Here is a 24,137-nt window from a genome sequence, read left to right as displayed (position 1 = left end):
AAGTCCCAAGATTTTTAGATTAAACATTCATATGATATCGGCTTGGTGCTTTGTGACTGCCTGGAGGGGTGGGATAGGGAGGGTGGGAGGGAGGGAGATGCAAGAGGGAAGAGATATGGGAACATATGTATAACTGATTCACTTTGTTATAAAGCAGAAACTAACACACCGTTGTAAAGCAATTATACCCCAATAAAGATGTTAAAAAAAAAAAAAAACATTCATATGAGCCAATCCAAATCCAGGGCTCCACGCGTTCTCCAATTCTGGGAAGGAAGTATCCTCCATGGGGGTGGGGGGAGAAAACCATTTCAGTCTTCTCAAAACTTTGGGTACTCTACGAATCACTTCCAGATTGGGTTTACACCTGGCCCGGCGAGTAAGGCGAATAAAGTGTTCACAGACTGATTTCCTGAGACCACCTGAAAAGGGAAAGAGCGTTAAGTAGCTGGGCACAGGCCTAGGGGTAGGGCTGGGGTCTCCGCAGCCTGGACAAGACGGAGCTGGAGCGACCGAGGGGAGTGTTCTCTGCTGACAGCGCGTCCTAGAGCGCAGACAGTTAAAAGAATTTGAGGACCTCGGTGTCAACACTTGAATTTGTGTCAGTATCCAAGTCTGAATAGGCCACGGGCTGTCCTGGGGACGAGAAACTAGGCATCAGGAGCCTGCGGCCCACCAGCGCCCCCTCTCCATGCGAACGAGTCGAGCATGGGCGTTGGGGTAAGGACCCCGGGAGCAGCAGTAGCCACGCTGGTCTCCCCCAGGGTCCTTCCCGTCGTGCTCAGACCAAGCCAGACCCGCTCACCGTGGGCTCTGAGTGGCCTCTGCCCCTTTCCAGCCAACAGAGCTTTGGGGAACCACTCGCGGGTCTTCAAAAACCAAACCCTCACGTGCTAACAGCAATGGCTGAGCCGGAAGTACGTCATCACAGTGACCTGTCAACCTATAACTTACCTTAAATTCTCTCTAGTGATTTTAGAGGACCCCACATCTCGGTGGTTCCTCCTTCCAGTTCCCACCAGACGAGCCTGAGAAAAAAAAGGCGAGGTAGTGTCTTCCTCTCAGGCTCCGCGTTCTTTTTTACTTTTTTGGCCACGCCACACGGCTTGCGGCATTTCATTTCCCTGACCAGGGATCAAACCCTGGCCCTCGGCAGTCAAGGCGCAGAGTTCTAACCACTGGACCACTAGGGAATCCACGAGACTCCGCGTTCTGAGTCAAGGCAGAGGACTTGGCTTGTCCTAACCTTAAGGCCGGAGAAGGAAGCAGGGCCTTCATTCCATTGGATATCGGGTGAAGGGGCGGGGCCCAGCTGAACCAATGAGCAGTGGAGCCTGCAAGGTCATCCTTCCTCTTGGAGGCAGGAGCCTCTTCCCTGCCCGGACAGGCCCGGCCCCTGCCTGGCAGATTTTCCACCTACGGGTGAGTCCCTCCCTTCAGGGCCTAGAGGAGAAATCAGGACCTGGAGAGATAGCTGAACTGGGCTGAGGGCCTGACCTGGACGGGGTGGAGACCTCAAGACAGAGGAGGCACCGAAACATTTGCTGAATGAATGAAAGTCGAGGAACAGAGTAGCGATCTTAATATATATCCAGAAGACCCTTAGAAAGTCAAAAAGTCGGTGCTTTTCTGTCCTGCATAGGGAGAACCACCATGAATGAGTGAGGGAGGGTGACAAGTGAATCCGGCCCCAGTTAGAAGCCTACACACAGTCCTGTAACCTTTCTTAGACTTGTCCGCCACTTCATTTGTCCACCACTGCCAAATGTCCTCATGTGTCTAGTTCCTACCTCGGCCACTGTGATGCCCCACATGGGGCTCACAGTTTACAAGTCTTTTCATCTCACACTGCCAAGAAGGCTGTCTCCAGAGGAGCACCCAGCCCTCAGCCATATCCTACTGAGGCCGACACTTCCCCGGGATCCACGAGGCCCTTGTGTGGAATCCAGGTCACATCTTTTCAAGATAACCTCAAGTCCTCAATCGTCTGCATAACCTGAGAGCTTTATAGGAGTGTCTGTGGTCACCTCCAAAAGACCTTTAAATATGCGAGAGCAGGGGTTAGGATCTCCTTGCTCAAAAGAACCTGGAGTTTAAAGCATTACTGATAACATTGTTACCAAAGAGTGTCAGCTTACTCCAGGGCACTTCAGTATTCCTGAGGAGTAAACATGATTTCTCTTTCCCTCCCACTGGGATGTTCTCAGATGTAAGTCACTGCTCCTACTCTTTGACATATTTTCCACGTAGAAGATATGGAGCCTGGAAATCATGCTGACAGTTGGAGTAGGCCATTCCCAATTCCTATCAACCAAAGATACCTGGTTAGGTAGGTTTGCCAAGGCAAAATCAAAACAACCTATACCAGGGAATTCCCTGGTGGTCCGGTGGTTAGGACTGTGAGCTTTCACTGCTGAGGGCCTGGGTCCGATCCCTGGTTCGGGAACTAAGAGCCCACTAGCTGTGCAGTGAGGCCAAACAAACAAAAAACCCTATAGCGTAATACTCGTCTTAGAACAGCAATCTAGTTTTAGCAAAATGTCACTGTTCCTAATATTAAATTAATGCAATTTGAATATTATCGAATTTGAATGTTCAGCTGTAATTGTGTAATAACCTATAAACATAGGAAATTTATATCAAGCTTTAAGGGTACAATATTTACAAGCTTTAAGGGTACAATATTTTTTTACACATTTTTACAAATTCTTACTCATCCAATTGCTTTAAACATAACCCATATTAGCATAATTTTAGCCATTTAGAGCCTGCCTGCTTTGCATAATTCGTGAAACTGCACCTAACGTCGGCCAGCCATGGATTAGACAAACTCTGTGGCCGTAAAAGACCCCAAACCGCTGCTGCCCTTCAACGCTCTCTGAAGGGCAGAGACTCCCACCTTGCTGTTGAGCAACACTGCCTAGACAAGTAAGCCTCCTTTCCAATTCGCCTCTCCACCCCACCCCCTCCCCAGGATTCCCTCGCCTTCTTCCCCTGCTGGGTTAGCCCTTCAGTAAGGGACTTCCCCTGTCCTGCGATCTGTACAGAGGCCGCCCAATGTAGTTTGTTGTACAATAGTGCCATCTAGTGGTCTTATCTTTTTCTTTAAAAAATTTTTTTGGATTGAGGTATAGTTGATGTACAATATTATATGTTTCAGGTCTTGTCTTTTCTTGATCATCCCTCAAATCCTTGAACGCACCACAGAATTGAAACAATATAGATATTCTTGCCTCTTCAGTTCTTTTTTTTTTAACATCTTTATTGGGGTATAATTGCTTTACAATGGTGTGTTAGTTTCTGCTTTATAACAAAGTGAATTAGTTATACATATACATATGTTCCCATATGTCTTCCCTCTTGCGTCTCCCTCCCTCCCTTGCCTCTTCAGTTCTTTAATACCATTTATTGAATGCTGGTTAGATCATTACTAACGGCATGGAATCATCATGCCACCCATGAATATTGGCTTCCAATGACATCCTCAAAGGTTATTACAATAACTGCAAATACACGTCTTACGCAGAATATTCAGGAAAATATTAACTGTAATAGGTTTCCTGGTCATGTTAAGTTTACCATTTGGAATGTTATAGTCTAATCACTGAATCACATATTTTACAACCACAACTGCTCTTAAACTGCTGTCTTAGTCCATTCAGGTTGCTAGACAAAACACTATAGCCTGGGTAGCTTATAAAGAACAGAAGTTTATTTCTTACAGCTCTGGATGCTGGGAGGTTCAACATCAAGGAATCCAGCATGTTCGAATTCTGGTGAGGGCCCTCTTCCTGGTTCATAGACAGGGCCTTCTTGCGGTGCCCTCACATGGAAGGGAGCTAAGGAGCTCTGTGCGATCTCTTTTGTAAGAACACTAATCCCATTCATGAGAGCACCTACCAAAAGCCCTGCCTCCTAATACCATCACATCAGGATTAGGATTTCAACGTATGAATTTTGAAGTGGACACAAACATTGAGACCATAGCAACTGCTATAATCTTTGCGTTCCTGGAATGTGATGTCTTTCAATGTCGGTTATCCTTCTCCCTTCCATACCACCACCACCAACGGGGAGGATAGGCAATAGGCCCATGCGAAGAGTAAGAAGAGCAGTTCAATTCACCCAAGAAATGAATGTCCCCTTCCAGTGCAGCTTATGACTGGCCCAGGACAGCATGGCGTCACTGCATCAGTGGGGGGCAAGAGAGGACATCTATCAGAAAGCCTGTTGAAAGCCCTCAGAGGAGAGAGGTGTGGCCACCCCCAGAGAACTGCCTGACATGTTGTGCGGGGAAGAGTGACCACCCTCATGGCCAAGAGTGGGGAATGCACAAGATAAAGGATATTTGCTGCCACCTCTCTTGTCCTTGGGTATCGTAGCCCACAAGCAGCACTGCAGTAGGGATGCAGAAGAGCAAGAGCTGACACAGGGGCCCACAAATGCGGCCCACCCCAAGGGTTGACAGCAGACCCACAGTAGCCCAGAGCCTTGAATTCAAACCTGTGCCTAAGATGAATGAGTTACCCCGATTCAGTCAGCACCATTCTGATGGCCCAGTGTCATGTGATCCTGTGGGAAAAACCCACGCTGGCCACCCTCCTAGAAATGAGGTCCAGCCATAGGGCCCTGGCACAACCCTACAGGTGTGCATTCTGGAGCTCTTTAGGACACCTGGTCAGCCCACACACTGAGTAAATGCTCAGAGAGCACCCCAAATGGGACAAACAGAGCACAGAGCCCATAGAGATCACAATCTACTCTCAGAGCACCCCATCTGACAGTCCTATTTGACCTAGCCACACCCAGACAACAGTAGATGACTTTAAAAATGTAGGAGAAGGGGGGACTTCCCTGGTGGTCCAGTGGGTAAGACTCCGCGCTCCCAATGGAGGGGCCCAGGTTCGATCCCTGGTCAGGGAACTAGATCCCACATGCATGCCACAACTAAGAGTTTGCATGCCGCAACTAAGAGTTCACATGTCGCAACTAAGAAGTCCACATGCCGCAACTAAGACCCGGTGCAGCCAAAATAAATAAATAAATAAAAGGATAAAAATAAACCAATAAAAAAAAATGTAGAGGAAGGAACTCCTAAGTGCAGGACCCCCTGAACACCCTGGGCACATGCCCTGGGGTGGGACCCTGTTTTCCTTGGTCTAGTGGTGGTGCTGGGCATGCATTTAAGTGCATGGCCAGAGAATTGCACATACCATTTCACAATGGCCAGAGGTTGGTCACAAGGCCAAACACACCTGCTGAAAAAACTGGAAAATTTAGCAATTTCTGTGGAAGCAGGAGAGAATGGAGACTAGGTGACGAGTAACAGTCATTACCATGTCCACTGCACAACAGAATGCAAGATAGACTGGAAATGTGAATATCTAGCTTTCCTATACTCTAGAGTGAAAGACAGCAACAGAGAAAAATGCTGGGAAAGGCCAGAATAGCCCAAAAGGCACATCAGTACCTATTAGGAAAGAGTAGCCCCTAAAGAGATACAATCCCATAGGTGCGTGACATGGCAAATGGAACAAGGGCAGGATTTCAACGCCCATCTGTCCCTTAGACCAGTTCCTCTTTGCACGATGATCACAACCACAAAGGACAGACCTGGAAATGGCTCTAGATTCAGCCACCAGTAATGTCACACACTCCTCCCCTTTGTCAACTACTTGGTGCTTTTTCAACACATTTCTCCATATTTATACAATACGTTAAAATAAGAAAAACATATAGCAGGTCTGATCTCTATCTCCTCCACACACTGAGAAAGGCTGTAACTCTCTAGGCCACAGCTCAGCAAATATTCCCAAGTAGAAGGTCTGGGGAATGTGAGATTCATGTTATGTGTCTCATCTCTCTCAAAAATCATCACATTGCATTGGTTGCTAATGAATATCTACAAACTGTTGTTCAGTGTTTTTTTGTGTGTGTGTGTTTTTTTAAAGTGTGGTCCACTTTGAAAATTTAAAAAATCCAAAAATCCACCTCTTCTCAAGATGTAGAAAAACTGAAGAAGGGACTTCCTTGGTGGCGCAGTGGTTAAGAATCCGCCTGCCAACGCAGAGGACACGGGTTTGAGCCCTGGTCTGGGAAGATTCCACATGCCACAGAGCAACTAAGCCCATGCGCCACAACTACTGAGCCTGCGTGCCACAACTACTGAAGCCTGTGTGCCTGGAGCCCGTGCTCCACAACAAGAGAAGCCACCGCAATGAGAAGCCAGTGTACCGCAACGAAGAGTAGCCCCCACTCGCCGCAACTAGAGAAAGCCTGCACGCAGCAATGAAGACCCAACACAGCCAAAAATAAATAAATAAATAAATAATTTAAAAAACCTGAAGAATATGGCCCCACCCTTACAACAAAAAATCGCCAGACTGGGACCTTCCTGGCAGTCCAGAGATTAAGACTGCAGGAGGTACGGGTTCAGTCCCTGGTCAGGGACCTAAAATCCCACATGCTGCATGGCACAACCCAAAAAAAAAAAAAGATAGCCAGATAATCTGAAACTTTTCCTTGAACACATCAGAGAGCTGAAGTCTCAGGGCAAACAACTTACCTAAAATCTAAGGAAAGACAGGCACTCTCAAGGTCATTCCTTATATTCATCTCCTTTGGGGACAGTCCACCTTCCTGACCAATCCTGCTATGGAGAAGCTCACCACTGCAGAGTTGGAAATAACATTGAGTCAACTGGAGGGAAAACAAAAAATAAAAATACAAAACAACAATAACAAAACAACCAGCATACAAATTCATTGTAAATAGAATGTCTGTCTTGGGAATTCACCGGCAGTCCAGTGCTTAAGACTCTGCCCTTCCAATGCAGGGGGCATGGGTTCGATCCCTGGTTGGAGAACTAAGATCCCACATGCCACATGGCACGGCCAAAAAATTAAAAAAAATAATAAGGCTGTCTTTAAGAAAACAGACAAAAGAGGCTGTAGTAAGAAAGGCAGAGTCAAAGTGCTAAGCTTCAAAAACTCTTAAGGCTAGATAGGATCAAAGAAAGGGGAAGAGATGGGGAGAGGGCATCTGGGGGAGCAGAAAAAGCACAAGCTCAGAGGAAGAAACTGAAACAGTGTGTGTTGCAGTGAGTGGAGAGGACTGGCTGGAGCAGAGTCTGGGGAGGGCAGGAGGTACAGCTGGATTGGGATAATCAGGCCAAGAAGGGGAGGGCCTGCTAACCTGCACTAGGGGGACACACAGAACAAGATTACATTTAAAAGTTTCTCTCCAGGATGAATTCTCCAATGACGAATAAAATTTGAGTTCTGAATGAAGACTTTCCCACATTTCTCACATTCACAGGGTTTTCCTCTAACATGAAGCCTTCAGTGCTGCTTCAATCCTGAACTCTTGTTGAAGCCTCTCCCACACTCTGCATTTGTAGGGCTTCAGCCAAGGGTGGATCCATTGATCTTGGGGTTTTCTTTTTTCTTTCCTTTTCTTTTTTTCCTTTGGATCCATTGATATTGATTTAAGCTGACTTTTTGCTTGAAGGCCTTGCTGTAGTCCTTGCATCTAAAAAGTTTCTTTTGGGCTTCCCTGGTGGCGCAGTGGTTGAGAGTCCGCCTGCCGATGCAGGGGACACGGGTTCGTGACCCGGTCCGGGAAGATTCCACATGCCGTGGAGCGGCTGGGCCCGTGAGCCATGGCTGCTGAGCCTGCACGTCCAGAGCCTGTGCTCCGCAACGGGAGAGGCCACAACAGTGAGAGGCCCGTGTACAGGTAAAAAAATAAAAGGTTTCTCTCCAGTGCTGACTTGCTGGTGCTGAGTTGAAGTTAAAGGCTTTGCCACACTCTTTACACATCTGGAAATTGCAGATGTGTGAACTGACCCCAACATTTTTTTCTGATCTCTTATGTGCATGACATCTATTTTTCTTTCTTTTTTTTTTTTTTTTTTTTTTTTTTTTTTTTTGCAGCACATGGGCCTCTCACTGCTGTAGCCTCTCCCGTTGTGGAGCACAGGCTCCGGCTGCGCAGGCCCAGCGGCATGGCTCACGGGCCCAGCCGCTGCGTGGCACGCGGGATCCTCCGGACCGGGGCACGAACCCACGTCCCCTGCATCGGCAGGCGGACTCCCAACCACCGCGCCACCAGGGAAGCCCGACCTCTATTTTTTATAGGAATTTTCTCATTATTTACTCTCTCCTTTGCTGAATCTCTCTTATTTTTCTTCATTCCATCCCTTATGAGACTTCCTGAAGGCCTATCTTGCTCTCTGATTCACAGGTAACTTGAAAACCAGGTCCCTGGGGAAGGTCTCTTAATGTTCCTCTGAGGCCAAGCCACAGGATTCGCTTTTCTCAGAAATGTCTTATTTTGAGGCCTAAAAGCACAAATTCAGCCCTGATTTCACAACCTGAGAAAAAATAATAAATGCAAATGTTAGAGAGGGAACTAGATCATCAAAGATACGACTGTATGCTGTAAATACACAGCTTTTGTATGTTTACAAATTGGTTTCACAGAGCATAGGGAATGAAGAAAGACAAGGAAAAGCCCTGGGACCCAAAAGGGAAAGGGGCTACATCTGGTCTCACAGCCAAAGATGCAAAAGAAGATGGGATAATTATGGTTGGTCCAAGAGAGTAACATTGTTGAAAATGGAAATCTGATCATGGGAATGGCCTCAGAAGACCAAAAAAGAATGAAAAGTGAAGAGGATATTGGGTTGGGCGGGCTTGTGAGACTCCTCTTCATCAATTAAATGTCAAACAAAAAATTAAATCAAATAACTTAGACATTCCAACTTAGGGGTATGTGAGGAATGCTATCACGAAGCTTGCAAATTACCTGAAAACATAAGCAATATAAAAGATTAGAGAAAACCACACTGGGCCAGGAGAACACAGATCAAACTTCCACCCACACTGACTAACTAACCATAACTGCAAGGTAACATTTGGCCATCATGATTTAGCCCTAGGCCATGACAAAATTTCACAGACTGGATGGCTTAACAGAAATTAATTTTCTTATGGTATAGGAGGCTGGAAGTCCAAGATCAAGGTGCCAGCTGGTTGGTATCCTCTGAGGCCTCTCTCCTTGGCTTGCAGATGGCCAACCTCTTGTTGCCATTTCACACGGTCACCCCCCTATGCATGTGCACCCCTGGTGTCTGCATCCTAATCTCCTCTTCTCATATGGACACCAGTCTGACTGGATTAGCGACCACCCTAACAGCCTCATTTTAACTTAATTATGTCTTTGAAGATCCTGTCTCCAAATACAGTCACATGCTGAGGTACTGGAGGTTAGGGCTTTAACATATAAAGTTGCGGGGGGACACAATTCAGTCCACCTGCCATATGCTGAACCCATCCCGCACCTCAGCGCCGAAGCCTCACCACCTCCCTATGGACACGGTCCAAGCATGTTCCCTCCTCCTCAGCCCCAGCAGTTGCTATTCCCTCTGCCTGAAATGCTGCCCCCCTAAATATCAGCACATCTCGCTCCCTACTTTGGTCTCTTGTTCACATGTCCCCTCATCAGAGTCTGTCCCTGATCACTCTATCTATCCCTTTCTATACCCCTTCCCTGCTTTATTATCCTTCACAGCATTTACCATTACTTGCCATAAAAATTTATACATTGTGGGGTTCATCCGTGTTTAACATACACCCAGGATTTTTAGAAATCATGTATGGTAAGGTCACAGACAAGGAGACAACTGCCTTGGAAAGAAGAAGTACTTACAGTTCCTGAAAAGAGGGGGCATGCCACACCACGCAGGGGGCCCACGGGGAAGCACCATGGGGTCAGTCAGGAGGCAGAGGAGCTGGCAGAAAGCATAGGCAAAGGCCTCTATTACTAGAGCGGTGGGAAGTTGTTAGGTGGGGATGTCCTCCTGCTGGGCAGGAAGCAAAACACAGATGTTGGGGTCTGTGGTTGGAAGGTTTGTAATAGGATTTTTGCACACCCAAAGGGGAAATATAATCAACTTCGGCTGTTAGTTTGACCCTATGATCAATGGATGCCAAATCATCAATTACAACATTTTTAAATGTTGGTTAGAATATCCCACATTTTTGGCATTACACCAATATATTCAAATGTTGGTTAATAAGAGAATAAGCGAATGAGTTTCCATATGACTAGTTTATGCCTGTCCTCATGTACACCCATGTCCTAAGGGTAATTCTTGCTGCCACCACTTGGGTTCCAGGCTTCATCCTGTCCTCTCAGGCCAGGTGTACCTCTTCTCTGTACCTATCTTGTCTTACCTGAAACCTATCAGAGGCTCCTTTTGGTGAATATAGATGGATGCATCTTTACCTCGGACACAGTTTCCATGAAGTACCTGCACTGGCTTACCTCAAAACTCAAGTGGACACAGGTCAAAGGGAACAAAGCTCACCTGAGGCTTGGTTTTAAGGGACACAACCTGTCATCATCTAGCTTCTTCAATTCTTCTTATGGAGAAAAGTACGATTCTCAGTAGCTTAAGGCAGAGAATTATACATCAGCAAGATGGACTGATCGCAACTCCCATAAAGAACCTCTCCCCCAGGTTCTGTTTTAACATTTAACATTGTTTGTACTGGCAGCGTGATTCTCTGCTCACAAGAGGAAGATAACAGGCACATCTCAGAATGCTGAGACAACGCAGAGATCATTCCAGTAAGGAGCCTGAGAAAACTGTAGGTTCCATGAATCCAGATTCATCATCACAGGATCTCAGGAAAGCATCCAGGAGAGGAAGCTGGGGGAGATAATGGATACAGGATTTATAAGCCAAGAAGAAATGTGGAGCCCCCAAACTGTAAACAGAGTTCCCTAGAGACTACACACCAGAGACAGGACAATGTTTATTAAATATGCAGGCATCGTTAGAGCGAGACTGAATCCATAGCCTGTGCTTTTCAACACCACTGCATCTCTCTGTAGTATGACTGTGCCGATTAAAGCTCTATTATCAAAAACCTCAATTCAAGATCCCCTTATCTGTCCCACAGGACAAGGAAAGGCTATTGATGTGATCTTGCCCTTTTAAGTACTTTATTCTTGTGTACTCAATGCTACCTAGCTTATGTAGAGTATTAATGTATTTCTATTAATACGACCCAGTAAAATTATACTCATAAAGTGACAGAACTGAATGAATCAATTTGCCCACTAAACAAACAAAATGTACATACGGTGTGTTGAAAAATATAGCTCCCGATATAAAACCAATCTAGAAAGAGTGACAATATATTGAAGTTCCTAGCCACTCTTGGCTAAGTTCTCCACGTATGTGTGGTGTGCCTTTAGTTTATCCAGTGGCCCAGTACTAATACTAGTCTGATGTTTCCCTGCCTCCCCGGCACCATTACCTCACACTCCTTGTCATGTGTTGACACTGGGTTAAGGATCATATTTTTAATTTACATTAATTTTATAGGAGCCTAAACAAACTATGTGATGCATTCAAATGGCAGATATAACTATTGTGAATTATCAGCGTTCCCTCCGTGCGAATGGCTTACTGAGAGTTGACTGTGTCTGGCTTCATGTGATAAGAATGGACTGATGCTATTCGGTCTATTCAGTTCCCTCCATGCTTCTGGCAATGTGTGAGCAATGTGTTGTTTCCTAGCATGTAACTGCTTTTAATAGAAGGCAGCAAAAGTAACTACTCTTTGATATGTGATGTTATTAAGATATTTGTAGTCTTCTTTGAAAAGAGAAGCTGGTGTGATTAGGTACCTTTTGTTCCATTAACAGCAATAATAAAGATGCTATCACTCCTCAAAAAAAAAAAAAAAAAAAGCAGGCAAACACTGAAAGACCTTGAAAAAGTCCTTAACTCTCAACCTCTATTTTTTTCCTGGATAGAAATAAGACAGTTGGACTAGACAACTTCAAATGTCCTTTTCAGCAATAAAGTCAATGAGTCAAAGGAACAAAACTGAAACAAGACTTACAGATGGTTTAACAATAAATTTTGATGACTCCCTACTACTATTTTTTTCCTAAGACATATCAATGGATTTTAAGATTCTTCATTAATTTTATCGCTCTGGCAAGGGTGGGGAGAAGGTAAGTTGGAAAAAAAAGGAATGGGAGTCATGTTAAAATTACATCCCAAGTTATAAGGCATGTCCCAAATATTACAGTACTATAATAGTAACCTACTTCCAAATCCCACTCTGTGTCAGCTACTTAGTTCATCACTGGAAAACAGGGATCCTGCTGTGGATTGATTCTGCGAGGTACACTCATTAAAGACAATGCCTGCAACACAACAGCTGCCACTGGTTAGACCACAGATTCCCAACTGCATAAAACTATATGTGCCGGTGGATCTTTACACTTTAACTGGTTTGTTTTGAGACAAAATGATTGCTATTGTCACACCTAGTTCTCCTCCGTCTGCTCATACGTCATGCATGAACAGCAAGACAAAAATCTCACAACCCAATTTCAGGTCTGCAGTTTCGCCAAGTTCATGGTATTCTGACTCTAAAGACTTCCAGGGGGACTTCCCTGGTGGTCCAGTGGCTAAGACTCCGCACTCTCACTGCAGGGGGCCCAGGTTCGATCCCTGGTCAGGGAACTAGATCCCACAGGCTGCAACTAAAAGATCTCACATGCCGCAACTAAGACCTGGCACAGCCAAATACATAAAAAGATTGAAATAAAAATTAAAAAAAAAAAAAAAGACTTCCAGGAAGGTGAGGGAAGCAAGGCACATGGGTCATGGGAAAAGTTGTCAGATGATGCTAGACACCACATCTTTGTGGGTAGAAAGACTATTAAGGACAAAGAGTAGTTAAAAACATGAACTGAAGGACACAAAAGAAAACACAACACAAATTTTCACACATAAAGCTCATTTCACAGAGCTTCTATCCAATATTAACACAAGTAGTGATTTCTTGCAAACAGAGTAAACAGGTACTCCTTGGACAGGGATGTTCCATTTGTCTTTGTACCTATTTGTCTGATACAGTAGATATGATCAACAGACTTCCACATGTGGTTGCCCTATACAAGATTTTCTTAACAGCAGCACTAATGGCATTTGGGGCCAGATAATTCTTTGTCGTGGGAGACTTCCCTGTGCATTGTAGTATATTTAGGTGCATCCCTGGCCTCTAGATGCCCACTAGATGTCAGTAGCAGCCCTATCCCCAATTGTGACAGCAAAAAGTGTGTCTAAACATTGCCAAACGTCTTCTAGGAGAAAGGCGCAAGATCACTGCCAGTTGAGAACCACTGACCTATACTGATATATTCACACATTCCCTGAAAGAACAAGATGTGGTTGAGAGTGAGAAGCAGAGAAGTATGGGTGCCGTTGAGACTTAAGTGGGAGATTGAGGAGAGAGAGCATAAAATCATTGATTATAACCAGTCACTGACAGAGTTTTGAACACTCACCTAAGGAACTTGGCTTTTGTTTTATAGACAAGAATCATTAAAGGAATTTCAGAAAGAGGGTGATACGATTTGATTTTCATTTTAAGGAAATTTTCTTGATCTAAGAATGACAGAGGATTGAAAAGACAACAGCTATCACAAAACTCTGACGTGGTAACTGGAAAATAGAGCAGAGGATGTGGAAAGGAAATGGCCAACCTGCTGCATCTGTGAAATGGAATCATTAAAACGTAGTCTATTTATAAGGGTGCAGGATAGAGAGGAACTGAAGATTTCCATGAGGTTCCTGGGCTGAACAAGTGGGCAGGTGGTGGAGAAAACAGGGGTTAGTGTGTACCTGTGGGTAAGGATAATAAGTTCATTTTTGTACATGTGGCTCCCAGATGTAATTTATTTTTATTTATTTTTTTTGGCCATACCACGCAGCTTGTGGGATCTTAGTTCCCTGACCAGGGATTGAACCCAGGCCCTCGGCAGTGACAGCAAGGAGTCCTAACCACTGGACCACCAGGGAAGTCCCCCAGATATAGTTTAATCCAAATGGGTAAATAATCCTGTCACCTGGTGACACTGTATAGAATTAGAAGAGGGACAAGACTGGATTCCTATGTGACTACTTATCTTTAGAGGGTGGACAGAAATGGAGGAAACTCAAAGGAGGCAGGAACTAACAGGTCAGGAATGTCAGGAGAAAGTGGTGACCAGAGAGCCAAGAGGACTTTTGCAAGGGGTGTAAATTATCAACAGGGATACATACTGTAGACGATGAAGCCTGAGAAGCCAGGCGCTGGTAGTAACCTCAGTTCAAGGAGTCTGGTGGGAGCAGAGGTCAGTTGCTACGAGCTGAGGAGCTAGTGCACAGACAGAAGAGAAATAGAGAGTAGCTGTCATGAACCAGAACTAGTCTTTCAGAACAACTCCCACTCTGCAGGGCAACAGCCTCCAGCCCCACCTGCAGGTGGAGCCGGCATCAAGGCTCTCTGGATGGACCATGCCCACCTCTTATGTTTGCGCTGAGTTGATTTTCAGTTTCCATATTAACATCACCATGTGCGGCTTCCCTCAGGTGTATCTGTCACCTTTTCAGAATACTTTCGCTTTATATATCCTGGGGGTTCTTTTTGTTTTGAATCTTATTTGCCACCAGTTTCCAGCATATATCACTCCCTTCTTTTTCTTGTTTCCTCTTCACCCAGGCTTGTATTTTTCAAAGGAACATCAGGGAATCTGATCTGCCACCCGCAAGGCAGAAATAGTAAGGGAGCTTAGCCCCATTTGCCTGAATACCCTTTGAGCCCCCCAGGAAAATAATAAAATAAATTTGGGGCCTGGTAGTTAGATCCCTTGCACTCAGAGTTAATATTTTCTCAAAGAGAAGGGGTCAGAGTGAAAAGCCTACGTCGAGTTTTCTACCGGGTGCTCTTGTGGGAAGAGAAATCTGTAGTATAAGACACAACCCAAGACACCAGCTGATTGTCTGCCAGAAAAATGTACTGTTTGGCTTCTTCGTTCACACCAGTTCTTTCTCATTTCTTTTGATATTATCAACAGAATAAAGTTTCTGTTATATACTTGACAATGAATAAGTTTTTATCGGCTTTAGGGGGTACAATACAGTGGAAATCAGAAGACATCGGGTTTCCAGGTGCATTCATGCTAAGCACACTTTAGCCTGGACTACGTATGCTGGAAATGGGGGTAGAGGCTGAACAGTTCAGTTGCTTAACTCCAATACCTATATCACTTCCACCACACAAATATAGTCCTTCTTTCGGAGAAAAAAAAATGGTTAAAGCCAGTTCTTTTTGTTTTCTCTTTCTGCTAAAGTAAGGAAGCAATTTTCCACTTTCTACATCTCAATCACTGGGCAGAGGAATTGTCTTTCAACATCAGAGAATCTTCTCTAGGTCTGAACTCTGTCCCTCTCAATAGGTATTGGAACATTGTCCTACCTCTGAACTTTTCAGTTATGTGAGCCTATAAACAACTTTTATTAAACTAGTTAGATTTGGGTTTTCTGTCATTTGCCAATTAATTATACTGATCCTGGCTTATATTTGAAAGCACTGTTTTCTTGTATAGCACCTTAATATCACATTTTCTCTTAGTGGTCACACAAGCTCCTCATTTGTATTTCATCTCAGGTGCTTGGAGGTTAAGTGTCTAAGTAGGTACCTTTCATGCCCTAACCTTAACTTCGTGAATCCCACCGGACTAATGTTTGTCATACCGTAACGTACCTTCCAAATTTGGTGAAAATATACTCTCAGTTCCAGATTCTCCAGTGGATAATTTCCAATCTCTTTGAGGTATCTTCCAGGCTCCCCTACCCTACCTATGTGAATTTTGGGTTTGCCACGTCACCAATGTTTTAAGTCAGATCATGTGGAATGCCCAGGATTTTTTCATATCTGCTAGAGACCCTTACTGGACATCCATTTCCACATGCTATTTCTTAATCCTCCTAGAACACCTACCTTTTGCCATGTTTTGCTAATTCTCTCATTGTGATACTTCTAAAATTTGTCTTGCCATTCCACCACTCTGCCTACAAACATTTCCATCTTTGAAAGAGAATTCCTAGTAGCATTTCTTCTTGGTGTTTCCCCCTGTCCAATTCCCTAAGTAGAGTTGGTATTCCAGAAGACTTCATCCTGGGCCCTCGTATTTTGCTGTACTGTCTCTGGGGGCAGTACCGTCCAATAGACCCTTCTGCATCAATGAAAATGTTCTACGCCTGCACCATCCAATAAGGTAGCCAACTACCACATATAGTTACTGTATGCTTGGAATCTGGCCAGTATGGCTAAGGACATACATTTTAAATTTAATTTTAATACCCACACGTGGCTAGTGGCTACTGTATTGAATAGTGCAGCTCTAGGGGATTACATTCATTTCTTCCCATGGCTTTAAATACCTTCTGTTCGTTTGACCGCTCTCAAATGTACAGCTCCAGGTATCACTAACCCAGAGGTCCAGCCCATATATAAAACCACCTACTTGAAATTTCTAATTGTACATCTCACACTTATCGCAAATGTTAATCCAAAGTAGAGTTCTAGACTTTTCCATCTCCAAACCTATTCCCATTCCAGTCTTATTCATTCCAGTAAATGGCACCACTGTCTAACTCGGCTGCTCAAGTCAGAAGCCAGAAAGCTATTCCTGATTCCTCCCTGTCCATTATCCTTGCATCTAATCCACTGGCAGCAGCTCACTGATTTTATTTCCAAAATATATCTTAAATCCACCTTCTCTTCATTTCCATTACCACCACCCTCTCCAGGCCACCAACTCATCTCCAACTTGGACGGCTAGCAGTCTTCAACATGATCTCTACTTTCACTTTTGTCCCCTTACAACCCATTTTCTATTAGCAGCCAGAGTGCTCATCATCATCTTATAATCAGAATCAAACACGTCATTCCTCCACTGAATACTCTTTAATGACTTCTTTTCACTTAGGGTGGAATTGAATGATCTGGCCCATGGATCTGTATAATCCCAACTGGTGCCACACATGCTCTGTTCGTTTTGCTAAAACCTGTTTTCTTGAACGTGCCAAACTCTTCACACATCAGGGAGTCTGCACAGCTGTTCCCTCTGCCTGCGGTTCTTCCTGTTCTTGGTACAAGAGGCTCTTTCTCATCCTCTGAGTCATACTTTTAATGTTACCTCTTAGGCTAGGCCTCCTGTGAGCATCTACAGAAAGAGGGCCCCACTTTCTGTACCTTGTTCATTCCCTTCAGAGCACTTAGCAATCTTTAATAATCTTGTCCACTTGATTTTTTTTGGTTGGTCCCTTTAATCTTCACTAGATTAATGTTCCAGGAAGGCAGGGAGCAGGTCTGACTTATCATTCCTTTACAGCACCTGGCACAGTGCTTTGCATACAAGCAGGTGCTCGGTAATATTTGCGTAATAAACAACTTCCTCAAAACACGTGTTCACATCACTCATTTCCATTTCCTGGGTCTGTGTAGTAACAAAATAAAATTTTTCCTGCTTATTAGAGGTACTCTAGCTGGACTACACCAGACCAAGTTCTCCTTACTACATGGCCTTTGCCTTCAGCAGTCAGAAACTCCAGAGTTATCAGTATGTTTGTACTTTTCAGGAAGCAGAAGTTTGGTCCAAGCAGGCCTCTGGCTTCTCCTTGCTCCTTTATCAACCATTATACTCACTGGCTGGGAGCTTATAAAGTGGAATGCCTAAACAGCAATGGGGCAAACTGCAGTCCGGAAAATGGCTCTAAAGGTGGAGGGTCTGGAATGGATGTTTCCTCTGTTTTGGCCAGTGTTCTTCTTCTCTGAATAGGGCCTTTGGTTCTCTGACTCTTTAAGATGGTTCATACCATTCATTAATATCCTGCATTTCTTCATAATTAATATTTTAACAGCCTGTATCCCCTTTTAAAAAATATTTTATTTTACAGACTTGATTTCAAGTCTGTAATCAAGTTAATTTTGGAATTCTTCACCTTCCCCTTACTTGCTGCGTAGAATCTACGCGTGCCTAGCATTTATGTTTGATCATGGACCTATGCAGGGCATTTGTGATCCTGACACCAAGATACTGGATTATATTGCCACTGCTGATTGAGGACACCCAGAAGAGCATGAAGTGATCACTTCTCCCTCCTTTGGTGATACCCCACAGCTTACTTTGGGACGTAGGTATTATGGTGATGAGAAGGGGACAGACTAGGAGAGAATTTAGGATAGTGGTGCTATGAGAGGGGTTGTAGTGCTACAAATTTTTATGAAAAAAAATTCCGTTGGTTTACATTTTCCCAGTCCCAGAGTACTCTCTTATAACACTAGGGCAATCAGGTCTCCCAAGACTGCACAACCCAGACTGTCTCCATTGCTTTCCTTAAGTTACCTTAGTGACCTAAAGGAGGCCAACAACTTCTGAGGAAGAGAAGGTCCTGGAGTTGGCAAAGTAATAGCAATATCACTATATCAAATATGGTTTTAAGTGGGGTAGACTTACGGAAAGCAGTATTAATAAATACTTGTGCGGGCACGTACCCAGAAAGACACAGAAACAACACATTGTCTCTGAGAAGGACTGGGAGACAGGAGTGACAAGGAAATTTACTTTTCACTGAACACCTTTTTGAACTATTTCAATTTTTTTTTATCATGAGTATGTTATAGCTAGTCAAAAATAAATACGTTTCAAAATTTGAAAAACATAAAGAAATGCAGTGTTGGTCCTCAAAGAGTCATTTAGCCAGACTAACAGGCATGAGACTATTAAAAAAATGTAAGATAGCACATAATTAAATACCAACTTGGGTGGTACTGACTACAATTAGAAAACGAAGAGAGGTCTGTTCACCTGAAGGAGCTGAGTCTTAGATGAGGAAAGGAGACTTTTAGCCCAGGGAAATTTGAGCAAATAAAAACAGGCAGAAGCAGAAAAGTGCACAGATAAAGAACAATAGATTCGGGAGTCAGATAGGCCTGGTTCCAATCTTAACTCTAAACTTTACTACCTGAGTGAACTTGAATGAGTTTATAACCTCTTTCAACCTCAGATTTCTCATTTGTAAAATGAGGATAAGAGTACCTACCTTATAGGATTAAGAAAAGTTAAGGAATGTATGTTAAATGGTTAGCACAGTACCTGAAATAGAGTAGGTGCTCAACTAAATGTTGCCTAGTATGAGTATGGCTGAACAGAGAGACCAGTCTTGCTGAAGGACAGGGTATATCCACTCAGGAGAAGGGACAAGACAATACTGGCTACTACAGTTACAGCAAACTGTGGGCAGTCATCTCATCTCATGGCTGGGGTTCCTGTAGCATAAGAATTATAAACAAGTATCACCATTATGCATTCTCTAATGTTCAAGAAAGTGAGAAGTCTGACAGTTATAGGGTTTCTCTCTAGCATGGCGCCTCTGGTGCATAATCAAAACAGAATTCTGACTGAAGGCCTTCCCACAGTCATTACATTTATAGGGTCTTTCCCCAGTATGGATTCTCTGATGACGAGTAAGGTGTGCCTTGCAAATGAAGCTTTTCCCACAGTCAATACATTCATGAGGCCTCTCTCCAGTGTGGACCCATTGGTGCTGAGCAAGATCCAACTTCCACATGAAGCCATTCCCACAGTCAATACATTCATGAGGCCTCTCTCCAGTGTGGACCCATTGGTGCTGAGCAAGATCCAACTTCCACATGAAGCCTTTCCCACAGTCCTTACATTCACAAGCTTTCTCCCTGGTGTGGATTCTCTGATGTCGAAGAAGGACTGGGTTCTGAGTAAAACTTTTCCCACATTCCTTACATGTATATGGTTTCTCCCCGGTGTGGATTCACTGATGTTGTGCACGGCTTGTATTCTGACTAAAGCCCTTCCCACATTCCTTACATTCAAAGGGTTTCTCTCCAGTGTGACTTCTCTGGTGCCCAATCAGGTGTGACTTCCAAATGAAGGCTTTAGCACATTCTTGACATACATAGGGTTTCACCCCAGTGTGAGTCCTCTGATGTACAATGCAGTGTTATCTGAAACTGAAAGTCTTCCCGCATTCCTTACATCCACAGACTTTCTTCCCAATATGAATTCTCTGATGTTGATCAAAGTCTTCATTTTGAACAAAACACTTGCCACATTCTTCACATATATAGAATACCTGCTCATGTAGACTTTTCCTAGGTACAAGGTGGGTATAAACATCAGCATCTTTCAAATGCTCTTCTACTGCGATCATCTCATCCTTGACAATCACTTCTATAATGTCACATGTAGTGTTCTCCACGCTTTCCCTATTGGGGTAGGCAGGCCATCTCATTAACCTACTTTTCTCCTCTTCACAGGTTTTTCCAAACCAGAATTCCTGGGAACCACAGCACTGGGGTCCACCTGATAGCACCATGTGGTCCTGTGCCTCCTCAAAAGTATCCTCCTTCAGAATAAAACCTTCTTTCTCACTCTTGGACACAGACTCTGAAAGAAGAAACCAGAGCTGCAAATGTCATCAATACCCATGACAGAGTGACTGAGGTCACCAAGTGGTATTAATATGTCCATTTTTCTCCAAGTGCCACCCCTGTGTCTAAGTGGCCCTGACCTAGCTGAAAACGGCGAAACAGAGCTAACACACAGAAAGCAACCAAAATCAAAAGGCAGAAATTAGGCAGACAGTCCCTAAGGGCTGAGGGCTCTGATTTCCAGCACCAGAGCAAGCATGGGGCCGGCAGGTGGGGAGTTGGGGGCGGCGGATGCTCTTGGGAAATAGTTGAATTGAATTCTAAGGGAGATAAGTCAAAATTCCTTCTAGGTAGTTCAGCTTATAACATGAGAAGAACTAGCCAGGATTCAGAGCAGAGGACCTGTTCAGAAATAAAGAATATCTGTGGTATACCTGGGGACCCTGAGCTTATCACACACGGTAGGGAGCACAAAGAAGACTCTCATACTTTTCAACACTGAATGGAAATAAAGTCTTCTCATTCAATCCAAACACCAGGTCCACCATGAAAAGTGCTTCCCTGAATTACTTTAGGCAGTGTTGGCCAAAGTGTCTCTTTGTTCCATAGTGTCTTATTCAAATCTCTGTTACAGCATCACATTTTGTTATAATTATACATTTTTGTATAATGTCTCATCAGACTGTGAGCCTTTCCGGGACAGGAGCCATATATTACTTGATTTCTGATCCCTAGCAATGAACACAATGAGAAAAATACAGCATTTACCTTTAACATATTGATTGACCACTGCAGCCAGATAGGTAAGCCCTCTGTTCAGTTTGAGCCTAAGATGAAAGATCCATCCAAATTTAATTATCTGCACTTGTCCAAATAAAAGCTGGAAGTTTAGAGTTTACATTTCCTCTGATTAATTAGTTGATTTGGGGATTTTTAGAGGGTCTTTTATTTAGAACATAAGTGGAATGGAATTTTAACATTTTACAAAGGAAAGACAGGAGAAAAATGTGTGACTGGTAGAAAAGTGCTCATTTCCCTCTCACTTACCGGTACAAATTAGGCTTGGACCCTCTCCTTGCAGTTTCGGTTTCAATGGCTCTTCTACCTGCTCAAGATGGGAGATCCCAGCAGGCTTTAGAAATGGATATCCTGCCAGGATCAAGATATAAATAAGGCTGACTCAGCTGGAGGAGTGGGGCCCATTAGGAAAGGAGCTGAGACAGAAGTGGTAGGGGAGAATGAAGGTTGGCGGAAAGACTGGTAAAACAGGTGACCTGAAACTTGAGAGTAATAAGAATATAAAGGACAGGAAATAGAGGTTCAGGGAAGTTGTGATTCTATCAGTTCCCCAATATACAAAAACTTATCACTCATTTTAAAATGTCAAGAAGAAACAGGGAAGACTAAGGTCTCTTCTGCACCTGCCCCTAGGAGCTGAAAGCCAATTCACATAGCAAAGTATCAGGATAGGAAAGAACTGCAAGGAGCTGTTCCTGAGGCTATGTTGGGAAAGCACCACCTCTTACTTTCCTTCCTTCCTATCTATTTATCTACTGCCTTCTCTCTTCACAAAGGATCAACAATGGGTCTCTCTATGGCATCCATAAGAAATGGCCTCATAGCCTCATTCAGCCATTCCCAGAAGTCACTTCTTACTCTAACAATAAACACCCCTATTTACAAAGGTCCACTCTAATAAATTCTTCAGACTTAGCTAAGACTGGTCTCTTTGTAACTCCCATCCAAATCCTCCTAAGAAACAGATCAATTCTGCAATTTCCAAATGATGACCTTTCAGTGTGATGAACTGGGAGACTGGGACTGACATATATACACTAATACGTATAAAATGGATAACGAATAAGAACCTGCTGTATAAAAAAATTAAATAAATAAATATATATATATATGGAGAGGACTTAAAAAAAAAATGATGACCTTTCATGCTGCTGAGGCAAAGGACTATATGCCTCGTGAGTACTCTCTTCTTTAAGACTTTGAGTAGGGACATGAGCTCCAAGGAGGGCGGCTGCAAGTCAGGGAGTTAGGGTTTTGCTCAAGGAATAACTTAGCTGTTAGCTTTCTGCCTAAAGCAGAGATGAGAATGCCCTCGAGTGGCAGGGAGAGTAGGTACTGAGAGCCTGAGAGAATGCAGAGGACACTGTAGGTGCCTCCCTACATCCATTCTACCCCTCCCCCACTAGGGAGTAGCCAGGCCCTTTGGGTGGGAGTGATCCCAAGTCCAGCTCCTGGTACAGGCCCTCACTGAGCTAAGCCAGACAGGTTATCCCATCCCACTCACTACATGAGAGATCCTTTCAGGGACCAGCAATCCAGGCCAAGTCAATCAGTGCAGAGCTTTTCCCCGGCTGCAGAGGCCGATTTAGAGCCGGCATAAGACTTAAGATGGTGCGGCAGAGCAATACTTGGGACTGTGATTCACAGTGGTGAAAGCCTAAGGAAGGCCTGCTCTGTTCCTCTCCATCGGTGTGAAGAAGCACAGTCCTGGTTACAACTACCAATCACCTTACAACCACGAGAGGAGCCAGACTGTAGACAAAACCAACATACGAGGAGACAGAGAAGAGCAGAGACTGAAATCCTGATCCAAATGTACCTGCAGCCCATTCTACCTATGGACTTGCCAATTACACAAAACAATAAATTCCTCTTTTTTTTTTAAGCCAGTTTGAATTGGGTTGTTACTTGCAATCAACGGTATCCTAGCATGGAAAGACTTCCAGACACAGCAAGGAAATGTGTGAATGGGGGAGTTGAGGGCACAGCTCAAGTCACCTGTGCCCACAGAAGAGCCTCTGTGGCAAGAAGATGAAATGCGGCCAGGGGGCAATAAGAGGACACAGTTCTCAGTAGGAAATTAGGAGCAGGGAAGCCCTGTGTTGGGCCTAAACAAGTACCAGGGCTTTCCCACCAGAAATCCCTGAGGAACAGGAAGTATTTGGCTCAGGGTTATTTAGACTTCTTGATTTCTAATGATAAAAATGGCCATGATAAGGGCTTCCCTGGTGGGGCAGTGGTTGAGAGTCCGCCTGCCGATGCAGGGGACACGGGTTCGTGCCCCGGTCTGGGAAGATCCCACATGCCACGGAGCGGCTGGGCCCGTAAGCCATGGCCGCTGAGCCTGCGCGTCCGGAGCCTGTGCTCTGCAACGGGAGAGGCCACAACAGTGAGAGGCCCGCGTACCGCAAAAAAAAAAAAAAAAAATGGCCATGATACCCCAAAGGGCAGTCCGAATCTTCTACTGGAAGATTATAAGCAGGCCAGGAAAGTAGAAAGGCCACTTCAGATCAGAAAGGAAACAGAAAAGTCAGGGAGTAAAGATACATAATGGCCCTGAAAAGAACGGTGGAGATGGGGAAGAGGAAAAACAGGTGCATGAAGATGGCAGACAGAAGAGCCCGGATGAATACAGCAAGGACTCAAGAAGATGGAAAACCATGGGAACACAGAGGAAAACAAGGAATCCCACTGGTGTCTACAGCACTAGGTTAAGAGAACACACACCCATGACAATTTAAAGATTAAGACAAGGGAACTGGTCAGATGACTGGCACATGTATCCTCACTCACCTGAGGCGATGCCCCTCGGGCCCTCTCCATCTAGAGCTCCCTGAGGAGCCAAGCTCCATGGTGCTTCGTTCCAGCTGGAAAATCAGAGCCGGCTTGGGAAATGGAAATGCTGCTTGACAGGAAGGAAATGGGACAGGTGGGTGAGTAGGGTGACACAGAGCAACCCCAGGGCTCCTCCCAGGCCTGTGTCTTCAGGGGCGGGAGGAGAAAGAAGGG

At 44.5% G+C, this 24,137-nt stretch overlaps 1 protein-coding gene and 1 non-coding gene across 4 annotated transcripts in view; one reads left to right on the top strand and one right to left on the bottom strand.

The window, feature by feature from the left end:
* The window catches only part of GASK1A (golgi associated kinase 1A), a 103,279-nt gene that overhangs the window by 74,386 nt on the left and 4,756 nt on the right, over positions 1 to 24,137 (bottom strand). For 2 of the 3 annotated variants that reach the window (XM_032648677.1, XM_032648678.1), the window contains exons 3-9: positions 23,922 to 24,030; positions 21,378 to 21,479; positions 14,138 to 14,231; positions 9,712 to 10,717; positions 8,158 to 8,374; positions 6,566 to 6,670; positions 4,126 to 4,186 (exon numbers count right to left, since the gene is read on the bottom strand). The gene's annotated coding sequence lies outside the window, so the exon portion shown is untranslated. Of the gene's footprint in view, positions 1 to 4,125; positions 4,187 to 6,565; positions 6,671 to 8,157; positions 8,375 to 9,711; positions 10,718 to 14,137; positions 14,232 to 19,017; positions 20,347 to 21,098; positions 21,158 to 21,377; positions 21,480 to 23,921; positions 24,031 to 24,137 lie in introns of all 3 variants that reach the window. The other variant, XM_032648676.1, reaches the window with a different exon arrangement.
* Positions 12,481 to 12,553, top strand: TRNAE-CUC. Its single transcript has one exon. It is a non-coding gene; the product is annotated as a tRNA-Glu (tRNA).

The sequence above is a fragment of the Phocoena sinus genome, chromosome 11 (genome assembly GCF_008692025.1).
Source record: "Phocoena sinus isolate mPhoSin1 chromosome 11, mPhoSin1.pri, whole genome shotgun sequence".
NCBI lineage: Eukaryota > Metazoa > Chordata > Mammalia > Artiodactyla > Phocoenidae > Phocoena > Phocoena sinus.
Note: the sequence above shows the minus strand (reverse complement) of the source record. Positions and strands in the feature narration are given on the sequence as shown.